General features: G+C 40.9%; 1 protein-coding gene across 9 annotated transcripts in view; it reads left to right on the plus strand.

Annotated features, from left to right (window-relative positions):
• The window catches only part of LOC102558349 (poly(rC)-binding protein 3), a 929,340-nt gene that overhangs the window by 594,350 nt on the left and 313,038 nt on the right, over positions 1-21,952 (plus strand). For all 9 annotated transcript variants that reach the window (XM_059728516.1, XM_019485665.2, XM_059728517.1 and 6 more), the window contains exon 4: positions 11,102-11,190. The gene's annotated coding sequence lies outside the window, so the exon portion shown is untranslated. The remainder of the gene's footprint in view (positions 1-11,101; positions 11,191-21,952) is intronic.

The raw sequence follows: 21,952 nt of genomic DNA on the forward strand, positions 1-21,952 counted from the left end.
ACATTTTTTGCCTGTGTAAATATCAGCGTAGGTATGTCACTCAGAAATCACGCCTCTTCACATCCTCGACTGATGTACACTTTCTAGACATCTGTAATGTAGTTGTAGCCCCATTTTGGGTTAGAAAATGGCCTTTTGCCCATACATAGGATTACCATATTTCCAGTTTCAAAAAAATAGGACACCTGTCAGGGAGAGGGAGGTAATAGAATGGTTGGGGGGAAGTGATATGCCCATGCCCTATCCCTGCCTCGCTCTCCCAAACCACAGCCCCACCCAACCCATGCTGATGCCCCTCACTCTCAACTCGTAGCCCCCTGGCACTGCCTGTGCACTATACTTCCAACCCACAGTCCCCTCCCCACCTGTGTCTCTCACTCCTAAGCCACAGTACCGCCAGCCCCTCATTCCCGAACCACAGACCCCTGCTCCCCCAGCCCTGCAGCACCTTCTGGCTGCCCCACCCCATAAGCATGGGCACAGGCCCCAGTGCAGCCAGGCTGGCCACACAGTTCTCTGCCACCCCTAAAGGGTCCCCCTACCCCCTTCCCCTGCTGGAGCAACAAGTGCCTCCCCCTCTGCCCTGCCGCAGCCCTGGTGCCCAGACAGCTTCCCCCAGTTCCAGCAGGCACCCGCCCCATCCCCTCTCTGCACACACACACACACCCACCCCTGGACAGTCCCCAAGCCCTGGCCCTCCAACTCTCACCACCCATAGACTTGCCTGCATTCAACTACCATGCTTGTGTGCACCCAAATGCACATGATTTCCCCTGCCTCCAATTGCCCTCTCCCTACTCCCCTCAGCCCCAAGCAGCTCCTTGCTAGGGCAAGCTGGGAAATGCCAGGGAAAACTTTGATGGTGAGCAGAGCAAAATCCCGGACATTTGTTAATATTTTAAAGAAACACCTAGACAGAGATGGGAGGACCCAAAAAGAGGACATGTCTGGGAAAACCTGGATGTATGGTAACCCTACCTAGACAGGGTAACCTGATACCAGCATTAATGTGCCTGTGGTGTGGCTTATACCAGTAGAATTAGACTGATAACGTTTAGATTCCAAACTGACATAGCTGTGCTATAGGAAATGATCTCTGATGTAGACCATGCCTCAGCAACACCAGAAAAGCACTTGTCAGAGAAAGCTGCACTGGTTTACCTGAAGGAGTGATCTTAAACTGATTTCCCTGTGTAAGTTTAAGATAAATTGGTTTAAGATAACTAAAACTATATAAAAATTTTTACTTGGAAGTTTAAGTACCATTTTAAGTTAAACTAGTGCAACTTCCTGATGTAAATAAGTCCTTAGCCTGGGATTTTCTAAGGGTTCTCAGGGATAAAAGAGATAATGATAGAAGAGATGATGCTTCCAAACATAAGAGATGCACTTGTGTGTATATTCAACAATGTTTATTTTAATAATACCTAATTACAGAGGTAAAGAGACATTGACTGTGCTTTTTCCAGTCATACACAGAGTGTGTGGAAATGTCACTTTCATTTGACATATTTTTTTTGAATGAATAAGCTAGGGTGCTTAAACTATGCAGCTGTTCATTTGACCCAGTGTTATAAATTTCCTTAACCTGATCACTGTCATACTCAAGAGCATGATAGTTCCACTACTCAATCTTATTTAACAGATGATGTTTCCTGTGAGATTAAATACTATATCACCAATGAAATGTTTTAATAATAATACAATAAAAAGTTCTGCCTAGTTCCAGCCAGATAGATGAAAGCTCAGGGCAGATAGTCTGTTTACACATGCTACATTTTAGTATAAACACTGACTAACCTAAAGGTTTTTCTGTTTATATTTTTTAAGACTTTTATCTATGGCTGGCAAACCAGTCAATTGACCAGTCAGATATTATCAATTGATTTCATATTTTTTGACTGGTCAATGATTATAGCAATTTTATGGAGAGTTAATTTTTTTTTTTTTTGCAGTTTTCTTGACAAATCTGATATTTTTCTTGGTTTTTGACACATTTCTTAATGGAAAATTTATGCTTTTTCTGTGTATTGTTCTAATATTATAAAAGCTTAAGTCAGTCTGTCTGTCTGTCTGTCCATAATGCCTTATTCATGCTCTGATTGGCTGACAAACAGCTAATCAGAGTGTGAACAAGCATTCCAGCAGGAGCTGGCAGTGGTGGAGTGCAGCCATGATGGTGGGGACACAAGGACAGTGGGTGGGGGAGCTGCTGGCCTCGGCTCCCCCACCCTGCTCCCTGCAAGAGGCAGAACAGCGGCAGCATGGGGCATTAGGTGGCAGCACGCCATCCCAGCCCCCCTCTACCCCCCTCCCATCCCCTGTCATTCTTGACGGGCAATTAACTAGTTTGACTATATTAGCAATGTTTTACAATTTTTGACCAATGCTTGACCAGTCAATTGATCAAATATTATTTGATTGGTCAAATATGCAGCTCTACTTTCATCTTCACTGAGGGTACATTCAGGAGAAAAAGGTTACATGCTTTCCTTAGGTAAACAAGGCCTAGTAGACAGGGATTACATATTCAGGCACAAGATTGGCCATGTTCAAAAGGGAAGGAAATCAACACTGGGTGCATCTACATGTGTGCTTAACTGCACTGTAGACTAATTTTCTGTGATGTAAAGCAGGGGTTTTCAACCTTTTTTTAATAAGTGTACCCCTTGCTGCCCCCTTTTTAATAAGTATACCTCAGGGGGGAGTGAGTGCGAAGCGGGGGCATGACAAGCAGCAGAGTGGCAGCAGCACAGAATCTGTATGACCCTGCTCCTGTGAGGCAGCAGTGCGAGGTGACAGCGCTCCATCCCCACCCACCCCTGCGTACTCCTTGAGACCTTTCAAAGTACCCGCCAGGGGTATGCATACCCCCGATTGACAACCCTAATGTAAAGCATCAGAGTCTGCATGTGCAATACTATTAGACCATAACAAACAAATTTTTTCCACCATAAGATAGTACTGTCAGAGACAGTACCTTTTTAAGGCAGCAAAAATAACTGCAGCTAAATGCATGTGTAAACGCTGACCCAGCCATACATTGTGCCCAGTCAGTCCAGGCAGCAGGGGACCAGACCCCTGCCTGCCCCGTAGCCACAGGTCTATGTACACTGGGGTGCTCTTGTGCCCCAGCCAGACCCTGTGCCACCCCACACCACCTCCCAGAGCCCAGGGCTGACCCCCCTGGATCCCCTCACAGCCTGATGCTGTTCTTCCCCAACTCAAACTGCTGTTGTCCTGGGCACAGCATCTGCACACGTGCCCCAGACTGCAGTTTGAGTATCTACACATGCCAATAAAGTGCCATGATAAACTCCGGTGCAAACTGCACCAGAGTTTATCATGTCACCTTAATGGCACACGTAGATGTACCCACAGCTTGAAAAACTGCGAAGGTAAGATCGAAGGAAAAAAGAAATTAATGCATGTTAATTGTGTTCCCTCTAGCATGATATTAGTTGAAAATATTAGGGAAAACATTTCCACCTGAAAACTGAAACATTTTGTGGGTCTCTAGAATATTTTTAGAAAAATAATTAAGGTCAAAAGCACTTTTTAAAAATTATAATATAACAAAGTAACAAAAAAAAGTGGTGCTCTTATTAAAATGAATTTTATTTCTTGGAGCATTCTGAGTTATTGTTCAAATTCAGGACAAAAGAAATTCTTCAAATGTCAAATTTTCTCACAGAATGTAAATTTATATTAGTTCAACTGGCAACTGTTTCCTGTTTTTGCCCATCTTCCTTTTCCTTTAAGGCCTTGGGTTTAGCATGTTCTCATTGTATCTAGTTTTTTGTTGTGTCAGTTAAAGGTACATTCTCCTAAAGGCTTGAGGGAATTACCTTTCTCAAACCTGCAAAATCTGTTGATACTGGCCACGTCTACACATGTGACAGACTGCGCAGTTGTTCCTGTACAGTCATTTAGTACTTGCATAATTCATTTAGTACTTGCACAAGCAAGTACTAAATGAGGTCACTGTGCAGTACCAACCCCGCACAGTTTTTTCATATGCTATTGTGCAGTAGCAATGAGTGACTGCACAGTAGCACATTACTACTGTGCAGTAGCATCACCACATGGTTAGTGCCCGGCAATGCTACTGCACTGTAGCAATGAGCTACGGTGCAGTAGTGTGTTGTGTAGACATACCCACTGAAGAGTGTATAACTATTAGAAATGTGCAGTTCAAGGGTTTCCAGTTTGGCTTCTCAGTCACCCTGAATTTTCAGTGAGTAGGTTCGACAAAATCAGGACCCAACATGGAGATCAGCCTAAATCTGATTGTCTACTGCTCTCTCTGGAGTTCCTGTACTCAGTGCAAAGTTGTGGGGATAATATATATAATAAGATGGAGTCAAATCCTCCCTCTCCTTATGATCTACCTTAATTTTCATCACCACGGAAGTCCAAAATTCTAGTAACAAGCCTACTAAACTTATGATACTACAGACTGAGCATGTCTACATGTGCATTTAAGCGTACCTAAATGTAATGTGCATTAGCTTAACACACATTAAGCGGGTTTAAGCAGGAGTCTACATCTGCAGGTGTTAAAGTGCATTAACGCTGTGTATAGACTGACTTGAAATGGATTAAAGTTAGTACCAAATTAGTCCACGCACAGTGTTAATGCACTTTAACGCATCTACGTGTGTGTTAATGCATTTTACTATTCGCATCTCAATTTGATACCTCCATTTGCAGGTATCAAATTGAGGTGTGAATAGTCTAAATTTGCCATTTTTAATGTGCATTAAAGGTGCACATGTGTGGACACATGCCCTTAATGCACATTAACTTAAGCTAATATGAATTAAGCATCACATGGAGACACACCCACTGAATACTAGTAGTGCTGTTTACATAAGTAAATGCTCAGTTTGAGGAATGTTTTCACAGTTTGGATAGGATAGAAGTTGTAGGATGAATGGGACATTTTTCATGAAGACCAAAACAAAAAATGTTTTAAGACCAAATTTTGTGGAAAAAAATAATAAACAGAAAAACAAAATAACGAGTATGACAGGTGAATCTGGGGTCTATTCTACTGCTGTATAGGATTTTCAACTCTTTAAAGCTTATTTTGAATGCTACTATGCCATATGAATTTTGAAAATGTAAGTAATACTATTTTACAAGTTGTAACATGTCTTAAGAGATTTTTTTTAAATACTGTAAAAATAAGGCTTATTCATGATAATTAGGGAAAAGTACCCTCATCCTCAATATGGAATGTATTAGTATTTAGATTTGATTAAGTAGGGGTTTTGTTGGTTTTGTGCTTTGTTTTTTAGGATTTGTTTGTTTGTTTTACTAAGTTATACTTTTCCAAAAGATATAGGCCAAATCCTCAATGATCCATTAATATAAGATATTTTTGTATGGCCATTTCCATACTGAGGGCCTGATGCTCTCACCTTGTTGTCTCCACCAGTCAAAGCTTCTTTGACTGGTGGAGACAACAAAGGGAGAATGCCATTTACCATTTGCATTTGCTTTTATAAGAGAGTGTTTTGTATTGCAGATAAATTATTGTTCTGGTTGGACTTGTGAATTTTTAACCTCATAGCTTCTTTTAAGGAATGGGTTTTCCAGCAATTCTTTTCCCATTTGCTGTACCTGACTGCTTTATGTTCATAGCCACTGGTTGGCTTTGAACACCCCCTACTGTGCGTTCAGAGTTATTCCTTATTTCAGACTTAGCCTTGTATTTCTACATAGTCCTTTCCCCAGCAAGAAGCACATGATTCAGGAAGTGATGCTGCTTTCATCTTTGTAAATCTGAATATATTTGGGAGGTAATCAATCACAGTATTATAGAAAAGTAGGGCTGGGAGGGATCTTCAGAGGTCATCTAGTCCAACCTCCATCAGAGGATAGGACATCCCTATTCAAACCACCCTATACAAATCCATTGTCTATCCTATTAGTAACCCTGATACAGTCAACCCTGATACAACCACAGGGTATAGCACCTTAACCTACCACAGGTAAAGCAAGGGGTTAACCGTGTCTAGTGTCCTGCTGCTGTGAGGGTTGTTAAAATATGCCTAAATTGAAAAAAGAGGGACATGCCTTCTGCTGCAGAGAAAGGCAAAAATCTCCAGTCTGTACCAGTCTGGCCATAGGGTAAAATTCCTTCCTGACCCCAAATATGGTGATCAGTCTGATCCTGAGTGGAGAGGCAAGGAACATCCAGGTTAAAATACTAACAGGAGCACTAGCATACATCAGTCAAAATTTCCAGTGTTGACTGCAGCCAACATCCAAAGCTCCTGAGGAAGGTGAAAGAAAAACCCTGACCTGTGTACAAGCTGGAGGGGAAACATTCTTTCCCAGCTCCATGAAGCAATTGGCAATGCCCAGAAGCATGGGAAATGCCCATAGAAGAACATAGGCATAGCTACATGTACATAATCTATCCAATTCTTGTCCAATCTCTTCTTCATGGAGGCTTCACAATCTCTAGGCAATCTGTTCTATCGCCTCACTGTTCTAACAGCGAAGAAGTTTTTTATATATCCAATCTGAACCTGTGTTGCTGCAACTTCAAGCTATTGGCCCAAATCCTGCTCTCTGAAGCAAAAGTGAAACAAGGTGATTTCCCTCTTCCTTATGGCAGTCCTTCAAATATTTAAAGGTTGCTACCATGTCCCCTCTTAAGCACCTTTTCTGCAAGCTGAGCATGTCTATTTCCTTCAACTTTTCCTCTATGACTTGCCTTCCAAGTTCTTTATGTTGCCTACCTCTGGACCCTCTCTTAACTTCTTCATTTTTAAAATGTAGAGCTCAAAATTGCACACAATACCCCTGAGAAAGCCTAACCAGTCCTGCGTAAAGTAGCACCATCTCTTTCTATGTCTTGCAGTTAATGCTTCTATTGATACAGCTCAAAATTTCATTTCCCTTTTGTGTCATAGCATAATACTACAAACTCATGCTGAGTACACAGTCCATAAAGACTGCTTCATATTGAGACTATGACTGCATCTATGGTGATGTTGCTATGGCATCATGCTTCCAAAAGGAAGTACTGAAGCACAGCAGAGTATGGACAGTTACTGTGCCATGCATGCAGCACACAGGTAGATTTTGCTGCTACATCACCATAGTTCCATGCTAAAACCAGAGAGCACATCATTATGGTGACATAGCTGGCAATCATGTGTAGATTTGCATGAGCACTACATTGCCTTAGCGCACCATGTAGTGATGTAGTGCATCGCTATATCACCATAAGGCAACATGTAGATGCAGCCTATGGCAGGTAAAGCACACAGTTGGGGTCCACCGGGCATCAATTTTATGGAGGGTGCCCTCGTAATGCATAAGTCTCAGGAAGGAAAAAAAAAATCAGTTTTAGTGAAATTTGGCAAAAAAATCCAGTATTTTCACCCTCAATCAATGGATTGCCTTTTTATTCCCCATGAAATGACATTTATGTCTCATTTTTTTTACTCATTAATTGGACAGAGACAATGGTATAATGAAATACAAGTATGTGCCAAGAAGGGCTGGGAATAAACTAGAGCAATTAGTAAGGAATCCATATATTTTACTGGGAAAGCTGGCAGAATACCTACAGGTTATAATCTGTGCTAAGAGTTACTTTAGCTTCAAGAAAACCAAGTTTCAAGCATTATAGCCTTAGGTTTGAACAAAGGCTATAAACGCATTGTGTTAACTAGGAAAGAGTTACAATGAACTTAATTGAACACCCCCATTAAAGAGAAACTCAGAAGGCTTTATTAGCATGTCTTGGTTGTGGTACAATTTTGTTTAGCCCACAAAGGATTTTTCCACAATAATATATTTAAGTAGCAGAGAAGACAATGTTCAAAGGTCAGACATTAGAATGGTTCACCTGTAGTGTAACAGTTATTCTGTCAGTGCTTCCTTCAGAGACGCCTATTTTAAGTACTTGTATCATAACTAGGTTTTAATGATTTTCACCATTTTGGCATAAAGGATTTTATCTTAGAAGCAAATTATTTCACTCCAGATTTTCTTTTAACAGCTTGAACAGAAACCTCAGCTTGGCCACTATTAAAGTATATAAGAGCTATTAATTTTTTACACAAACATTATGGATCTTTTAGTTTACATTATGGTCTGTGATGAATCTTTCCTCCACTGGCATTGGTGAGCTACATAGATTTATTGCTGTTGACAATCTGGCCCCACTACATTTTTTTATTTTATTTGTTTGCTATTACTATTAGATAAATATGATTAAGGGTATGGCACACGACACATTTACTGTGGAAAAGTTTACCCTGGATTTTACCCTACAGTAAATTTAGACATTACATTTTTCTAGGTTTAATCCAGACTACAGCCATCACGATATACACGTGGACATCTATAATCCAAATTAAAATTGGTTCCAGTCTGAATTAACTAATCCTCACTAAATGAGAATTAAAGTTAATGCAGATGAGAGCAGTCCAAACTAGGCAATTTAAACTGTATTAATTAACATGTGTCTACAGCAGGTATCTAGAGCTTGCTGTTGCTCATGCCCTCTATAGCAAGTGACCTCAATTTTGTGCCTCTGATTGTGAGTGGTGGGCAGAGTCCCAGTGCTTCCTGCCATCTCTACTGTAAAAGTGTAGAAATGCATGAAAACCTCCCTGATGGATAATGATCGTCTATTAACCCTTAATTTGAACTGAAATTTGATTTGAACTGTGTGATGTGAATCAGTGAGCACTTTAGAAAACAGTGAGCACTTGCATAAATGGACCATGTGACCAGCTTCTCCCTAGCTGGCTGCCTGAAATAGGCACTGTTATAGTTTTGGCCATAGGCCTGTGCGAAGCAACTAGTATTTGCTTCAGATTCAGATTCAGCCAATTCACGGGACAGTGATTTGATTCGGTGATTCAAATCACTGTACCAAATCAATTTGACTGAATCACCAAATCTGATTCAGAGATTCAGCTGCCACTGAATCGGCCAACTGTCTGAATGGAACAGGCCCCATCCCATGCCCACTCTCCCAGCCCTGTCAATGGTCTGGCACTTTAAAAAACAAACAAACCTCACACTCACCAGTTCCTGCCAGGGAGGGGGGCAATCCCCGCTGCCCCCCATTGCCCTGTAGTGCATGGTGGGGCTCCACCATGAACCTTCAGAAGCCCGAGTGCTGCAGCAGCAGCCAGTGAATGCGGGGTTTGATTTTTTTTAAGCTCCGGAATGCTGGGGCCAGGAGGGGCAGCCATTGACAGGGCTGGGAGAGCGGGCAGCAGGTCAAGGGGTGCTCAGAGAGGCTGGGGGAGCTGGCAGGGGATGGGGCCTGGTGAGGGTCCCCCCATGGTCCCCTCCCCCTCCTCCAGGCCCCCCACCCACTACTTACTGACGCGAGGTCCAGGTCTGGATCCCTGTAGTAGCAACTGGGGACTGCCTGAATCTCCTCCTGAGCTTTTCCAAATCAATTTGGAGGCTTTAAATCAATTTGGACCTTTTTATTGGTCTCCCGATTTGATTTGGATTGGGAGATTTGGCAACCAAATCTGGCCGAATCTCCTCCAAATTGAATCAGCAACTGAAGCTTTGCAGGGCCCTAATTGGCCACCAGGGGGCAAGCTGAGCTGATTTGCAATAAGTAAATGGCAGCCCTCAAGTGAATGTGACAGTGGTAGTTGACACATAACATGTACACCAGAGTAACCATCTCTGGAGTGAATTTACTTTCAACTTCCTTAGCAAAATAAAAACAGTCTTCAGTAATAGTTGTGTGCATCTATGCCCTTAATCATGTAAACAAAATTGTGTCTAAAATGTATAGGTTATCCATACCTACACAAAAAATGTATAAACAACATGTAAGTATGATGGTTGATTTAAAAGGTAGGTATACTAAACAGAACTGGCTGCAGTTTTTTCTAAATTTTAGGTCTGACTGAAATACCATCTGCTTTTGTGAGGAGATAAGCATGAGAAAATTACTCAAGCTGCATAGCACTGGATAGGTCCTGGGATGTGGAACCGTCAAACTGATTCCTTGGAATTCGGAATGAAATAAATATAGATGGAAAAGGATTAGATCATCCAAACAGTCCTGATTGGATCAGGGGAGAAGTTTGTGTCAGATGAAGTATGTCACGTAGGTGTATATAGATGCATAGATATATAGGGGAGTAAATAGAGTAATGCAGGGCCCCACAAGGGAGGCACAGTATAAAGCAATACAGGACAGCCAGAGACAAGGCACAGCCATGGCTTCATGAAGACTGAAATGATCAACATGTGCCACAGGACTGGAAAACTAAACATTACTCAGGTCTTCTATATCTGCTAACCATTGTATTTTTTTAGCTGAAAGGTGACAACCTACTGTCCTAAGAAGCTATTAAGTAAAACACTTTCATTGAGTTAAATTATGATGTGGACCATGTCCTTTACCTAATTTATTTGACATGGCTGAGTTTGCAAGGTCTCACTACTAGTTTGCCATGGTTCCTCCTAAAGTAGATGGTTATATTTAAATTTAGATCAATCACAAGAGTTTTTTTACACAGACTCCCAGAGAGTAGCGTCAACTGTCCATAACTAAACTCTAAAACTGAAACATGCGATTGGCAGCAGAGCTAAGTACATATTAAACTCTTTGAACAAGTCAACCTGTTTAGGAAGCTTCTGAAACTTTCCTTGGATTTATGGTTTTGTGTTTGAAACTCCAATGTCTCAATAACATACCCAGTAAAATCAATGGGAAATGATTGTTTTTATTTGGTGCAGCACCAGCTTTGACTGGTAGAGACAGCAAGGTGAGATGCCATATTAGCCCTGCTTGTATAGGCTATCCAGGAGGATGCATTCATTCACCATGTTGCATCAGAGTGCTAACTATCTCTACCCTCAGCTACTGTTGTATACTTTTGAGGGTGATATTGTGTGGGGCACAGACAAGCACCTTGTCCTCACAACTAAATGAAGGCTGAAAATCTGATGGGCATTCAGCAATATAATGAACAGTTCTCTTGGGTCTTCATTTAACTTCAAATAACAAATCATCTTAGTCTGGTTTGGTTAACTCCAGTACTTAATTGATTAAGTAATTCCTGATTCTTTAATTCTCTTTTTTCAGAATATAGTCAACATTAGAAGATTTATGCCTTAAGGGAGATCATAGATTATTGCATCAAAAAAGAACTGGTCATATTGGTCTTCTCACAAGTAAGTTCTTTTTTTGCTGAGTTTTTTTTAATCTTGCTATCTCTTTCTCAGTTTTCGTCTCTGTGATACTGACTGTGATAATGACATCCAGCTGCCAAAGATACCATTAGAATGACTGGCAAATTGAATAGTGAAAAAGCATGCTTAATCCTGCGCCTCCAACTAGACTGTGGATTTGAGGTAACACATCATCCTCTTCTCCTTACCTAGACCTTTCACATAAGGGAAGGCTCCTATCCTCCCCTGCCTTTTGGTTCCCTTCTACTGATTGCCCTGCATTTGCTCTTTTGAGTTTCTCCCTCATCTTGCCCACATGCCCTCCCCAGGTGTGCCAGCTGAACTTAAATATAGTTCTCAGAATCTCTTCAACCCTTCCCAAGCTTGTGTGGAGCTAGACCACCCCATCAGACATCCCAGAAGGTTGCAAAATCTGTGTAGATGAGCATTCAAAAGGCCCTGGGACTCTGCCAAATCCTTCTGAACTGTTCTGCCCAGTCAACAGGGAAGTAGAAGGAAGATTTATTAGCTCCTTGTCTCTCAGCTTCCTGGAAAAACAAACACCCTTTGGCATCAATTTTTTAACAGAACACAAAGTTTAAGAAAGAGAGAATTGCTCTTTTGGTCCCAATGTGGAACCCTTTGACAAATTCAGTGATGGTGTCTCTCCAAGCTGGAAGAATTTTGGAATCTGTCAACAGTAAGAGTATGAGAGATGTGGGTGGAGGTGTCAGATAAAGGGATCAGAGTATTGAAGGGAATGGATAGGATCAGATAAAGGAAAAGAGAAGAAGACTCTGGTTAAACTGCAAAGAAGGAAAGGGAGTCCTCAGAAAGTTTAGCAAAACAGTTGCAAGATAAATTGTCTTTTCAGGAGTTATCTAAACTGAAGTCATTTTCAGAACTTCTTTCAGTTTTCCCCCAGTGCTAAAGAACTAGTTTTATGTGAAAGTCCTATAAAAATCATCCCTAAACAATATAAACCACTCACCCTAGCTTCCCAACTCAAGGAAAACATGTTTGAAAAATCCATCCAAGAGTCTGTTCCACAAATATAGCAATGAAGATCCTCATCTCACTACTGTACAGCTTAAGCTACAGTATATCTCTCTGCGTGCCTTTATAAAACTACTGGATGTCATTTGTTTGTTCTTAAAATATATTCCTCTTCAGATCATGCAGTGGGTGTTTATGAAATTCAATTCCTGGTTAAAGGCTTGTTCAGCTTTGTTGATCATACTTGATCAGACTCTGCTGATAGGTAGCGAAATAGGACATTATCACTTTTTTCCACTGCGTATGTCTGGGATAGGAAAGTATGGAATACGTAGACTGTAAGACAGTGTTTGTTTGTTTGTTTGTTTGTTTGTTTTTACCTGTGCTAATTAATCAAGCTTAGATACTTGTAGTCTATAAATGCAAAACTTTGGCATAGTTCAGATGTACTATTTTGTACATATCGGGTGCATCTACATGAGACACGTGGGTGCAGTAGCTTGTTGCTTTTTTTTTTTTGGTTATGCAAGTACTAAATGACTGCACAGTACTGTGCAGTCTGCTGCTCGTGTAGACATTGCCATTATGTAATATTTCATATGTAGTGAGATAATAAGAAAAATTGATATAAAGAACAATATAATGCTTAACATTTTTATAACGGTTTGCACAAGCCACATTATGCTTTGCCTATGTAAACCATTTAATACACAAGGGCAAAAAATAACCCACTGCATTATGTCCTGAAACTCAGTTTAATTTTATTGCAGGCCATATATTAGAAAATCTGACCTCATATTTACAGACAAGCAAATGGAATTGTGGAACTTTTGCTCAGTTTTCTTCCTATATTTCCACAAAAAAATCAACTTTTTTTTAAACAACATTTCCAGCATATTTAATCTTTGTAGGTATCATGAATGAGAAGAACTAAACAAGTTTTATTGTGGAACTGTAAGCAACTTCTGCAGAGCCCCCCTCTCTCTCTCTAACTAACCAACCAGACTCAGGGGCCATCTCCCAATTCCCAGTCTCTGGGGTTTTCTTAGACAGCGTCTTTAAATTACAACTTCTATCACTACATCTTCCCTCTTAACAATAAATACAAAAACCAACACAAAAATTGATTAACACTCATCTGCAGAGGAGAGGTTACTAACACTTCACTCTGGAGTCTTTACCCCTCCTTTCCTTCTTCCCCGTTTTCTACAGCTCTTTCAGCAAGTCTCTGTGAGTCTTGCAGGAAGTTTTACTTTTTTTTCAGACCAAGGAGGTATCAAATCCAGTTTCTGATGTTTGGGGTGGGAAGCTTTTCCTCCAAGTCTTAATAAACTTGTGCCCTTGTATTGGGAGCCAACTGACTTGCACTTTTGACAGCTGTGCTTTCTCTGTATAGCACAAAGTTCATTAGCTATAGACTGTTGAAGCTGATTTCCTGCTTCTGCTTGATGTTATTTGCATTTGTGTCCATAGGTACATTTATTTTAAGGACATGGCTGTTTGTTGTGTTCTAGAGCAATTGGTTTCTTCCTAAGAAAATTACACATTTTGGTGCTGTGACATCTAAGAGAATCATCAGGAGGCATGAATCTTGTTTCTTGTTGTACTGCAAGCACACACTTAACTTGGTTCAGTTTCTCACAAGCTGCCAGACCCAAATTGGTGTCACCACCCTAGGTACCACAGTGAATTGGAGTTTGTATACTTTATTTTTATATTGTATGCTAGCAATGTATCACACTGGCACTGGTATATTTGTTCCTGATGAACCAATTATTTTGATGTTTGTTGGATTCACTTTTGGTCTCAATTTTAATTTTCTGTGTTCATACTATGGCAAAATATTTACCTGAGCTCCAGTGTCCAATGAAACCACTTGATTCTACTATATATATTAACAACTTCTCTTTCAGTGTACGCTCAACTGTGTGCACTTGAGGTTTCTGTGTTTGGGATCTGCAGCACCTGGCAAAATGGTTCCTCTTGTTAAAATTAGAACAGGTAAGGCTGGTGAACTCAGACTGGTGAGGCAGGTGGAGCATCACATGGGAGCCGGGGGGTGGATTTTGCAGCTGGCCAGGAGCGGGGTGGGGTTTGTAACCAGCTGGGAGCAGGGTGGGTTTTGCAGTCAGCCAGGAGCAGGAGGGTAGGGGGGGTTGCAGCCAGCAGGGCACTCCGGCCTCCCCTCTGCCTCCAGCTGGCTGCAAACTGCCCCCACACCCGGCCAGCTGCAAACTGCTCCCTGCTCCTATGTGCCACTCCACCTGCCCTACCAGTCTGAGTTCACCAGCCATGCCTGAATTAGAACAGATATTTCCAAATGCAACGCAATGTTTGGGGCCATGTTGTCTTCCACAGTGGCAGCACGCTGACTCTTTTCCTCTTTCTCCCTTAGCATTCTCCTTGCCAGTAGAAAATTCCACCCTGTCAGGTGGCTTTTTCTGGCCACATGCTTTGATGCCTACTCTGCTGTCAACCCCTTTTGACATATTCATCTCTGCAGCTTGGACCATCACAGTTTCTGCTGTCCTGGACATGTGGATAGTCTTTTCTAGGAACCAGTCTCCCACATGCAATAGCCTTTGTTGTAAGACTACAGGTGCATCCAGATGAGAACACACATGTATTTCCCCTGGAACAACTAGCAGTGACACATATTTGTGCCACTGCTAGTTGTCCCTGGGGAATACCCCTGCATGTGCACTCTGGTGTGGGGCACATTTCCCTGAGTGGGGTAGGGGAGCCTGGAGCCAGCCTAGGTAAGCCCAACAGCCTTACCTAGGGTCCTGGAAGCCTCCTGGGGCTGCAGCTGCGGCGATCCAGGTGCACAGAGCCTGGCTGGCAGCTGGCACATGGCTCTGACTGGCCAGGCTCCAGTTTCGGGTGGTGCATGCTGCGCACCACTGCACTTTTTTTTGGCACATTTTTTTATTGATACCAGGATTTCTCAGTATCTAAATTTGGCTCCACACTGCAATTATGCAGCACAGGGAACCAAATCATGCGTGCAGAGTGTCTTTTGCGGTGCCTCAAAAACATCTGAGGCGCCGCAAAGTGCACGTGTGCTCACCTGGATGCACTCTACCTGTGCAAGAAGATCACTTCCTTCCTAGGAGCCCTTGTCTGTCCATGTGGCTCTGTTGCTTCACTTGCTCTCAGTTTCTACCTTTGTTTTCAGTTTGAAACTCAAATGCTTTCAAGCTCTTTCTCATTTGCCACTCTTGAAACCATGTAGTGATCACCAGGTTCAGTAAACACAGGTATATGTGAATGTGAAGAATTAAAACAACAACTTTTATTGTGGGTCTGTAGACAACCTCAGCAGACCCCTTCTCTATCTCTCTCATACTAACTAATGAGACTCAGAGAATCATAGGACTGACCTAAAGGGTCATCCAGTCCAACCCTCTGCCCTATATCTGAACCAGCTCTGTCCAATGCTTATCCACTCATCCAGCCTCCTCTTGAAAACTTCCAAGGAAACAAATTCTGTCACTTTGCTGCGTAGTCTATTCCACTGGCTTTTCTAGCAATAAGGAAGGGGTTTTTTTCTTTTTTTTTTCCTGACAGTTAATCTAAATCTACTTTGCTGCAAGTGAAAACATTTGCTTCATGCCCTGCCCTCTGCAGCAAGGGAGAAACAGTTGTTCCCCTGCTTCCTTATAGCAGCCTTTCAAATATTTCAATTTCAGTTTAATTAATTGTTCTGATTAACAGAAATTGTAATGAAAAAAACCAACATGTGGCTATGGCCCTCCCAGTCTTGCTACCACTAAAGCAGTTTCTGAAGGATCTTGTTATTTGGTGCAAGTATCCATAGCCCAGGGTCACTTTTGATTTTGCTTGGTGTTATTATGGCTGTGTATGTAATTGATTTTTCATTTCAGCAGGCAAATAAAAAATATTTGGAGAAAAAATATAATCAGATATATTTTGGGTAGCACAAAGCATTTCACTTGACCCAATAGGGAACATTTTGTTTTCAGACAATTGTCATAAAAGCAAGCTATTAAAGCAAGTAAATGGACAACTAACTTAAAAATACAAGTTGGATTTATCTCAGGACAAAGCCTTTTATTCTAGGATCCTACAAATGTACAAGCCTATACTGCCACTTTAAGCATCTGTGAAGAATCCAAAATGGCACTTTTTCCTGGGACAGTTGAGGCTAACTTGAGTCAATTGCCATTCAAGCTGCACGCACAAATAACAGTCCTATGCCTGTTTTGATGTGAGTCTAAGCCCAGGACAGTCAGACCTAGGATGAACCCCACATCTGTGTTCGCCCTTTGAATCACAAAAATGGAAAGCTGGACTGCATCTACACATGCAGTGAATGCGACTGAATAAACACCGGCACAATTTGAGCCGGAGTGAACTCATCCCAATGCCACCATCTATATATGCATTTAAGTACAGTAATTTATTCTGCTGTTGGATAGTACCTGTGTCTGACAGGACTGTCCTGTGCCGGAGTAAATTAATCTACTATGCCCTAATTGTGGCACATGTGTAGACAGTGACGCTTTACTGTGCAGTAAATCAGTCTACTGCACAGTAAAGCACACATGTAGGTACACCCAGGAAGAGGTAGTGGGAATAGCCCAGTGATTAGGATATTTACATGGAATATGGCTGATGCTAGTTCAATTCCCTAGTCTGCCTAAGGGCATTTGAAGCCACATCTCTCATACCTCCAGGCAATACCCTCACCAGCCATGCTACATGAGATGTAGCACTCTGAATAACTTCTCTTGATATTGCAGGACATGCTGATTTTTTTTAAAAATGAGCACTGTACAATATCAAAAGAACATAGGTTAAATGGATTAAAAACCAGCTAACTGACAAATTTCAAACAGTAGTTATCGTCATTAAAAAGGGTTGTTTGTAGTGGGGTTCCATAGGGTTTGGGACCAGCCCCAAAGCTACTCCACATTTTCATTAGCAATACGAAAGTTAATATAAAATCCCAGCTGCTAAAATTTTCTTGACACCACGCAGATTGGTAAGAGCAGTGCATAACGGTGAGGACAGGCAATCATTACAGAGCAATCTGGGTAAATTGGCCGCTTGGGCCTATTCAGAGACAAACATTTTAAAACAGCCAAATGCAAACTTATGTACATGTAGGAACTGGAACTGGGAATGCAGGCCAGGCCTGCAGAATAGGGGGAATGTATCCTGGAAAGCATTGACTGTGGAAAGGAAATAGGAGTTATGGTGAACAAGCAATTCCTTAGGAGTGTGGGACTCAGCATACTACTCATACATACCCTTAAAAATGAGTTCAGTCTGTTTAGTTTATCAAACAGGATACCAAGATTGCTTCATGGGAAACAATCCTAGGTTCTAATGGTTCATTTTAGTCTTGCAATAATAACAAAAACAGCAACTGGAAGCTGGAACCAGACAAACTGAAATTAGAAATAAGGCATATATTTCTACAAGTAACAATGATTAGCCATCAGAACAAACTATTAAGAGAAGTGGATTTTCTATCCCATCTTGTCTTCAAATCAGGCTGAAAGTTTCTTTGAATGCCTTTTGAAACCTACAATCTCTTCCCATCCCCCTACAAATTAAATCTTACTGGCTCCCTGAAAAAATAGATTACTTTAAATCAAAGTGATTTAAGTCACTGATCTGCATTGTGATTTAGATCAGGAAGAAAGTCAAGAAACCTTAAGTCAGTGATTTTAATCTTGTTTTCATTTGTATGTTTTAGTTATTTTTTCAAACAAAGGTTGATTTATATTGATTGGTAAACATTAAGACACATTAATTTGTAGTTAAATATAGCCTTTATGTTAAATGTTGTTCTTTTTTTTTTCCTAAACAGGGAGTGATAGAGGAGGAGAAATTATATAGCTTTACCTAGTTTTATTCAGATTCTTAATTTTTATTTTTTTTTTACTTTTTATGTAGAAGATGGTGAATGACATTTCTTATTTACTGGACTATTTTTTCTTGTGATTTCTGTCAAGCTGCATAGAGATTGGAATCTAATTAAAAATTGAGAAAACAATCACTTAGAATTATTTTTATTAGTTAAATAAACTTCATACAAATAAAATGTTTCATATAACTTCATAAAATTAAGATGTGTTTTATATTTACAACTAATTGAGTAATTAAACAAACATGTTTTTCCTATTGTTAGAGAATTGAGCTGTTTATTGTGATTAGTGTGTCATTCAGATTTTCAGAACTAATAGAACTTGACCTCTCTGACATATTTTTAATTCATAGCTTGGAAAAGGAAAATAAATTTTCCTGTTTTTTCAACTCCCCGTCAGTTTTGTTGAATGAACAAATTACTGAATTGAGCTAAACTAAATAAACTGAAGAAAATAAAATATTTGCTCTAAGTCTGCAGAAAGTCTATAGTTATCAAAGGCAATTTTATCATTTCAACAGCTTGTTCCGGGGATTTCCATGAAGTGAGTGGCTTGGTATTCTTTAAAACTTTTCCAGCAAGCAGCCACTGCTTGAATAATAGTTTTCATTTGAATTGCTTTAAAAGAGTATGGTAAATATGAGCCTTTATATAAATTGTCATAGTTTTAGATTCAATTTTAATTATTTTAAAAGTATATGTAATTTTAAATTAGCATATTTAATTTTAAATTCATATATACAATTTATATAAAATTCTGGTATTTTTATTAAAAACCATTTATTTTAGCCACCCTATACCTAAAAGCATTAATATAGATTCATACAGATCTACTTTACATTATCATTTGCAAATCTATAAGAGATCAAAGAATGAATTGTTCAGTTTTCTATTGCAACAGATAAATACACATTTAGAAGCTGATTTTTTTTCAAATTAACAAAACTAAAATTCAAGATGCACAACATCTTTGTGCAAATTATCAGATTAAATATACATTTTAAATATTAGTATTATACTTTTATTATTTTATAATATTTACACTTATGTATTATTTTATAATTTTTTGTAAGGAAAATTCCAAAAAAAAGCTACTTGGAATACTGCTGCACAAGTGAAATGCAACATTTTGGGGGAGGAAGAATTAGGAAGAGATGTTAACCAGGTGATTAGATTTCAGGTAGCTTTAATAACGTTAATAATCGATGGCTTCTGAGAGAACAAAAGCCTACCTTGACAATTCATACCTCATTCATGATACTTGTGTAGAATATTGTGTATTCTATTTGCAGGGTGGCTTATGTTTTAGAAATGTATCAGAGGAATTTTCCTAGAAATTCATTTTTAATACAACAGTGATTTCCAATACCTTCACATAACAGTGTGTTCAATAAAATGCTGTTTCTGTTTTTAATTTACTTTTAATTTGGATTTATGCTCAAATATTTTTCTCAGGTTTTTGAAGTAAGCTTCTCCCAGTATGAAGCCAAATTTAATTTTAGTCTGTGTTAATGAGGAGGGGGGGAGAGCCTGAGAAGAACTGCCGAAAATCTATAAATCAAAATCGTTAGCCAATTGCACAGTAACATGTGCAGTTATATAGACAAATGTTGCTGATGCTAATCATTCTTTATTCTAGTCATGTCAGTTGCTTAAATATTGTACGCTTCTGAATAAACAGGGCTGGCTTTGATGTTGGCAGTGTGTGTTTGTCCAAATCTGATAACGCTCTTGCTGTGTCTGAGCTGATAAGCATAACAAATGCTGATCCTGAGAGATGTTTGAGCACCTGCATCTCCTACATCACTTAACTGAGAGCTTTGTAGGAGAAGCAACTCAGAGCTTTGTAGGAGAAACAACTGAGTGAAAATGATGGGGCAGGCCAATATTGATGTCCTTTCATGATGAAGGTGGGGTCGCATTGTGTCTTGCAATGCTTGAGGAGGTATACTCTTTGGAGGACACAGGGAGGGCACAAGCTACATCATCAGACAAGTAGCTAAGCAGTTCTGCACCCTGGGCCGCAGCAACACTTGGGACAGTGACTACAGTCAGGCTGCTGTTAGTGACACAGAAGCCAGGATAGCAGTAGAGGCAACTGCTACTTTTGTACCACTCCTCAGCGGTGGGCTTTCTTTGGATGCTGCCATCTGCTCTGATGTTTATATTTCCTTCTTCAGGTAGGGACAGAAATTACAAATAAACCGGTAGTGCAGAAGTTCAGTACACATAAACCACCTTCACAATGGATTAAACCAGTTTAAGATAAACCTGGATGGAATGTAGTATATCAGACTTAACTGATTTAGGTTAAATTGGTCCAGATCCCCTCCAGATTTAAGTTAACTCACAGTCCCCCAGTGTCCCAGGATGCTTCGTACCTCTCCTGCAACCCTCTTCCCCCCACCCCCCAGGGTGGGCGGGCTTGCCTAACCCAAGCTGTCTGCTCTAGAATAGGGAGGTGCATTCTAGTGCCCTCTGGCTTCTGGCCTGAGCCACTGCAGGCATGTGGCTGTTTTTTTAGAATCAAAAGTGAATGTCTGTTCACTTGTTAATCAGTTCAATGTAGGCAGCTTAGACCAGGGGTGAGCAATTATTTGTGCCCACAGACCACATAGGCCATTTTGAAGAGCTGTTGCAGGTCAGTCATCACCCCCATGTGACAGCTCACCAAACCCGGAATCCATGTGCTCTGCAGTCCCTGCCACTACCGCCACCAGCAGTGCCCAGGAGCAGCTGAGCACCCCAGCCTTCCCCATCCCCACTCTGGACTCACCCCAGCCAGAGTGAACCAGCTCTGGACCAGTCCAGGGCCCATGCACACAGCTCTGGCCTTCTCGACCTCTTAGTCTACTCTTCTGCATACTAAATAAGCTCATTTCCCTCAGCTTCCCCTCATAAGTCATGTGCCCCAGCCCCAAAACCATTGTTGTTACACTCTGCTTGACTCTCTCCAACTTGTCTACATCCTTTCTGTAGTGGGGGACCCAAAAATGAACACAATACTCAAGATATAGCCTCACCAGTTCAGAATAGAGGGGAGGAATCAATTCCCTTAATCTGCTGGTAATGCTCCTACTAATGCAGCACTGTATGCTGTTAGCCTTTCTGGCAGCAAGCACACATGGTTGACTCATTCAGCTTATTTTCCACTGTAACACCTAGGTCCTTTTCTGCAGCACTGCTGCTTAGCCAGTTGGTCCCAAGCCTGTAGCGATGCATGGGATTCTTCCATCCTATGTCCAGGACTTTGCACTTGTCCTTATTGAACTTCTTGATATTTCTTTTGGCCCAATCTTCTAATTTGTCTAGGTCACTCTGAATCCTACTCTGACCTTCCAGCATATCTACTACTCCCCCCAGCTTGGTGTCATCTGTGAACTTGCTGAGGGTGCACTCCATCCCATCTTCCAGGTCATTAATGAAGCTATTGAACAAAACCAGCCCCTGGAGCACACTGCTTGATACTGCCTGTCAACTACACATTGAGCCGTTGACTACTACCCTCTGAGCTGATGATCCAGCCAGTTTTCTATCTACCTTATAGTCCATTCCTCGAAGCCATATTTCCTTAACTTGCTTGCAAGAATACTGAGGGAGACCAAAACAAAAGCCTTGTTAAAATCAAGGTACACCACATCCACTGGTCTCCCCGCATCCACAGAGTCAGTCATCTCATCATAGAAGGCACCAGGTCAGTCAGGTATGACTTGCCCTTGGTGAATCCATGCTGGCTGTTCCTGATAACTTTCTTCTCCTCCAAGTGCTTAGAAATGGATTCCTTGAGGATCTGCTCTATGATTTCTTTAGGGACTGAGGTGAGACTGACTGGACTGTAGTTCCCTGGATCCTCCTTCTTCCCTTTCTTAA

The sequence above is a fragment of the Alligator mississippiensis genome, chromosome 5 (genome assembly GCF_030867095.1).
Source record: "Alligator mississippiensis isolate rAllMis1 chromosome 5, rAllMis1, whole genome shotgun sequence".
Taxonomy (NCBI): Eukaryota; Metazoa; Chordata; order Crocodylia; family Alligatoridae; genus Alligator; species Alligator mississippiensis.